This window comes from Carassius auratus, chromosome 26 (assembly GCF_003368295.1).
Source record: "Carassius auratus strain Wakin chromosome 26, ASM336829v1, whole genome shotgun sequence".
Classification (NCBI taxonomy): domain Eukaryota; kingdom Metazoa; phylum Chordata; class Actinopteri; order Cypriniformes; family Cyprinidae; genus Carassius; species Carassius auratus.
In genome coordinates this window covers 706,091-711,770 of record NC_039268.1, presented here as the reverse complement: position 1 = coordinate 711,770, position 5,680 = coordinate 706,091, and the positions used below count along the sequence as shown (strand labels likewise).

The following is a 5,680-nucleotide window of genomic DNA, read 5'->3' as shown; positions in this document are numbered from 1 at the left end:
TAATGTAAGTGCACTAAAATTCGGGAGAAAAAAATTAATCTAAGTCTAAGACAGTGTTTGTTTTTCTTTTCTTTCTTTCTCTTTTTAATCAAAATTCAGTCATAATTATCAAGACGTCTGTTAATCCGTGTAACCTGACTTTTTAATGTATTCATTTATTATTTATTTATTAAAAATCATTTTAATTAACCTATTCCTATTAAGATTTTAAAACAATATTTTTCTGCTTGTTTTTCTTAATAGATATTAAAAGTACACAATAATATAAAACTATTCTTAATTTATTTTCTTTTGTTTATAGGGACTATTAGAATTGCATGGACGCTTTGTCACACATTTACACCAGCTTTTTGACTTTTAAGCTTCTCATGAAATCTCGATTAGCTACTTTTTATTCTGAAACTTAAATCTAAAACGAAATTCACAATTTTTTTATGAATTGTCTTAAATGTAGCAGCCTAGTTTTGTATGACTTAATAAATACAGACAAAAACAATTGACCCATATTAAAGAAGGCGAATGACAGCCCAGCTTCAAAGTTTCTAGTTTAAAATCTATTTTAAAATCGTTTATTGAAACATGATTATAATAATTATTTACTTTTATATCCAAACAAACTTTAAGTCTATTTGAATCATGTGGATGAGGTTATTTTATGCTTGTTGATATAGGCTAATTAGAGCTTAGAGAGGATTTGGTCACTAAAACGACGCTATTCTAATCGACCAAACGGTTTAAGAATTGTGTTCTTATAATTTGTAGGATATATTTACATTACCTCAGTATTACACTCACTAAATGCATGAATTAAAAGTGTTTTCAAATAGTTTCCTCTCCTCGGGACTCGTGCATTCACGCTGCAGGTTTACATGACGTCACGTCGAAAGGAGGAGTTAATGAGTGCGTCTTCGTTCTGATTGGCTAAAGCGGTCGTCAGTAAGGACAAGCTAGGATTTTGATTGGCTATGGTGGGCGGGACCGCAGGTGTCTTTTGCTCATAGACGGACAGGCCATCAAGAAGGTGATCAATCTCTATCTCTCAGCACTGGCTTTCACCTTAATATCACGCGTGGATCATAAATAACGAGCCTCTTGAGGCACTGCATCCGATTGTCTGCGAGCGGACTTTGTGACCATATTGGAAACTTGTTGTGAAGTTTGTGGCTAATTTGTTTTCTTGCAAATCCAACCATCAGCTGGAGTCCAGACAGCTCTCCAAAAATAGTTTCTTGGTTTAGTGGATTTTCAGTTAACGGATCTCAAAGAAAGAAAGAAGAAAAGAGCACAGAAGATCAAGAATAAAAGGTAATGCAAAATATTTCAGATATATTTTAATTTTAAATAGCAAACAATCTAAAGATGCAGAGTTGCGCGTTGTTTCTTTGTTTTTCTCTACATGTCCATTTTTTTATTTTTTTGATAATTTCTGTCATTTCGACAAAAATGTAAATATTTTGATATTTTATAGGTCTACTGTAGATTGTAACTTTGCTGTTCTGTATAATATAACGCAGCAATTAACATTAGTATTTTAGTTGGTCAAGATCAAGTTGAGCTTAAAGTTTTCAGAATAGTGTAAAAGTGCTACAAACTTCACTACTGTGCTTTTCCGTGCAAATAAAACAGCAGTTACATTTAATTTATTTTCTAATTTAAGTTTGTTCATTAAGTTGAATTCAAAGATCCATAAAAAAAAAGATTCTAGGTAAATTATATTGTTTAGGTCAAAGACAAATATTTTGCATTAAACAAATTAATGTATGTACATTTAAGGCTATTTTTTGCATGAATTACTTGTCTTTCAGAACTTCACAATTGCAGTTGTAATTAACAAACTTTGCAGAGCAAGTGCGCACGGAGAAAAAAAAGAGAGTTTGTCGTTTATTTAGTTGATAAGGTTTCTTCTGCAAATGGAGTCCCCTCTGGGTCTAATCTAAATGGCTATGGAGAATAATTTGCACGCTCAGTGACATTTACATATAGTTAAAGCTCGATTGTGGAGTCTTTAGACCCATGTTATCTGTCCTCAGCGTGGGATTAATGAGACCATTCATAGGCATGAGCGACGGAGAAAAAGCGCAACATGTCATTTACAGAACTTTTGTCTTAATACATTTGTACTATTGCCTCATAACAATTGCAACGAAACACAGTTTGGTCCTCCCAAATAATTCCAAATGCGCATAAGCTTCGAGTGTATCCAGAGCGGCCTTCTGTCCAGGCATGCGCTTCAGCTTTAGAAACATAATTCGGGTAGGCTATTCGATTCTATGTTGCGAATTTCGTTTTATAAATTAAGTCAACTGTTTAATTATCTGTTGATTTCTTTCTTTAGGACATTTAAACAATACCACGTGAATAAAACCAAAAGATCAGTTTAGAACAGCTGAATATTCTTTAATAATAAATTATTTCTATTTACGCTTTTTTGGCCTTCATTCAAAGTGAACTCAGTCATTCTGGGTGTAAATAATAAACTGTTAAAATATTATGAGGTATGCATTTAATGTAGACCTAGCTACAAAATTTTAAATTATATATATGCTTGTTCATTTATATTTATCTTCTATCATTTGATAGATTGAAACGACTATTAATTAAGTTAATAGCCTGTTTGTTACCGCCAACTTTCGAACGTTCTGGTAAACAAAAGAAAAGATCAAACATTTGGCGGCGTCGCGTCAGTCAGGAGCGCTTAACAGGGCATGACGTGTAAATGGCCAATTAGTGTGCAGGCCTTGATTAGTCGAGTGTGAAAAAAATAGATCATTAAAATCAAGACCTTAGCCATATTCAGACTGTTCACATGTTTTTACAGTGGGGCTGTGGATTTAATATAGCCTAGCCTATCCAAATATTTATTACACTGCATTGTGAGATAGGACAAGATGTAGGCTATGATACAGTTTATAATTTTGCAGGCAATTTCTAACACTGGGATGCTCTTTGAACAATTTTTGGGGCAAAAAAAAATCGAATAATCAGATATTTATTTATTTCTAATATTGCAGGTGTATTTTTTTAATGTTGCAGGTGTCTCTCTGGAGCTCAACAATGATGTCATACCTCAAACAGGGCCCTTATGCCATGAACGGGCTGGGGCTCAGTGGGGCAACCATGGACCTACTCCATCCCTCTGTGGGGTATCCAAGTAAGCACATATCTATGATAAGAATACATTTAAAGAGTCTATGCATGTAGAATCTTTAGGCTACGCAAGAAAAAACTTTAAACAATGCATGTCAATTCTAAATTATTTTAGTGCCTTTTCAAACAATCTTTAGACATGATTTAGTAACTTCAGTTGTTTCCTTCTTGCAGCAAATTCTCGTAAACAGAGAAGAGAGAGAACAACATTCACCCGCACTCAGCTGGACATACTAGAGAATCTGTTCGCTAAGACGCGCTACCCAGACATTTTCATGCGTGAGGAGGTCGCTCTGAAAATCAATTTGCCTGAGTCAAGAGTGCAGGTGGGTGTTGTTGTGCCACCTTTCTAATGCTGAGAGATTTTAATTCTGGTCAAGTCACATTTATTTACAAAGTGCTTTATACAATACATATTGTACGTTACAGTTCAATACAGATTGTACATTTAATCATTTAGCCGAAACTTTTATCTAAAGTTACTTACAAATGTGGAGAACGATAGAAGCAATCAGACAAATAAGAGAGTGTTACCATCAAAAACATGAAAAAAATTTTTTGTGTCATTATTGTCATTGGTATCATTATTCAGCTCAATTTAGTGTCGTTTCAATTTAGTTCAATAACTTTGTCAATGTTGCAAAGTTCATAAATTATAACATAAGTTAAATTTGATCTGTAAAGCAGCTCTAAAGGGGGCAATAGTGTCTGAAAATGATATTTCAGATGAAAATGAACTTTGAAGCACTGACAGTTATTGAACTGAACTGAATCAACATTAAATCTGGATTGAGATGAATAATGTTGATTCACTTCAGTTCAATAAGTCAGTGTATCAAAGTTCAGTTTCATGTGAAGTATGTGTCATTACTCAGCTCAATTCAGATTCAGTGTTGATTCAATTCAGTTTAATAACTGTAAACATTGCTATATAAAGCAGCTCTATAAAAGACAATAGTGTCAACTCAGTTCAGTAAACATTTTGTTCTCATCTGATCTTAAATCGATATTTTAGGTGATCACGTCTTAATATTTCAGTTCATAGACAATATTTGCTGATTTATAACCAGTGACGTGTTTGTCGACAGGTTTGGTTTAAGAACAGACGGGCAAAGTGTCGTCAGCAGCAGCAAAGCAGCAACAGCAGCGGTTCGAAGATCCGTCCAGTGAAGAAGAAATCCTCTCCGTCCCGCGAGAGAACGGGGTCAGAGAGCAGCGGCCACTTCACTCCTCCCGCCGTCTCCAGTAACACCTCATCCTCCTTGTCTTCCTCCTCAGGCTCTGGTCTTAATGGAGTGGGTCTGCTCAGCAGCTCGTCCTCAGGAACAACACCTGTCTCATCCATCTGGAGCCCCGCTTCAGTCTCGCCGCTTCCGGCTCCGCCCTCGCTCCCAGACATCTCCCCCCGGCCAATGCGTCCTGCATGCAGAGGGCCATCTCGGGTGGTGGGGGCACCACGGGAGTGCCGTCGTACCCCATGCCCTACAACCAGGCTCCCAGCTACGCCCAGGGCTACCCGACCTCCAATGCTGCCTCTTATTTTGGCGGCATGGACTGTGGATCCTACTTGGGCCCGATGTCTGGCCACGCCCACCATCACCCTCACGCCCATCACACACAGTTGAGCACCGCCGGCGTGTCGGGACACATTGGGCAGACCGGCGGACACCACCCTCACCAGGGGTACGGCGGCGCTGGGCTGTCCTTCAGCTCCTCAGACTGTCTGGATTACAAAGATCAGGCTTCATCATGGAAACTGAACTTCAGTTCGGCTGCGGCCGACTGCTTGGACTACAAAGACCAGGCCGCCTGGCGCTTTCAGGTTTTGTAAGGACTCTTGGCCCTGATGTTAACCTGTTTGTTTTCCTTTGGAGCAAGACATTTCCTCGACACCACTGGGAAGAAGTAGTGACTTTTGTGCCAACTTTTTCCACTTTTCGGCGGAAGAGCCGCAGGAACAAAGGTTCAGAAACCAAAGTTTCTTGTGTGTTGCAAAAGCGAGACGGGTTCTTCGTCACCCTCGATGGACAGATTAAAAAACGAGGGTCTCGTTTGTCGCACTCCCGACACGACGCACTGAACAAATGAGACACACGTGGTGTTTGAAACAATGAAGGCAATAATAATTTTATATGAGTTTCTTTACAGAGGAGAATCTGACTTATGCCTTACTGCTCATGTGAGATGTTAAAAACTAATTTGCATTCATGTTCATTTAATAAATCTAAGCTTAAAATTGAATCTCATTGTTTTTTACTTCCTTTCTGATTTAAGTGATATGGGCCTTGTGTGTGCTAAAAGTATCAGTTTAAGAAAATGTATGTTTATTGGCCCTCAACTAAGCTGAGTGAGATATTGTCGATTTTAGGTGCATTAATATAGAATTCAAATTATTTGGATATATGTGCACATATATAAAATTCATTATATAATAAAGCAATAAACCTCTCAAGGCCACGTGTAACAATGCAAAAGGGCCTGAAAGTCCTTAAACTTTACAATTATTGTAACATATGGCTTAAATTTGCATGAT

At 37.4% G+C, this 5,680-nt stretch overlaps 1 pseudogene; it reads left to right on the top strand.

The window, feature by feature from the left end:
* The first annotated feature begins 886 nt into the window (after nt 1-886).
* On the top strand, nt 887-5,388 carry LOC113044011 (homeobox protein OTX1 A-like; annotated as a pseudogene).
* The last annotated feature ends 292 nt before the right edge of the window (nt 5,389-5,680 follow it).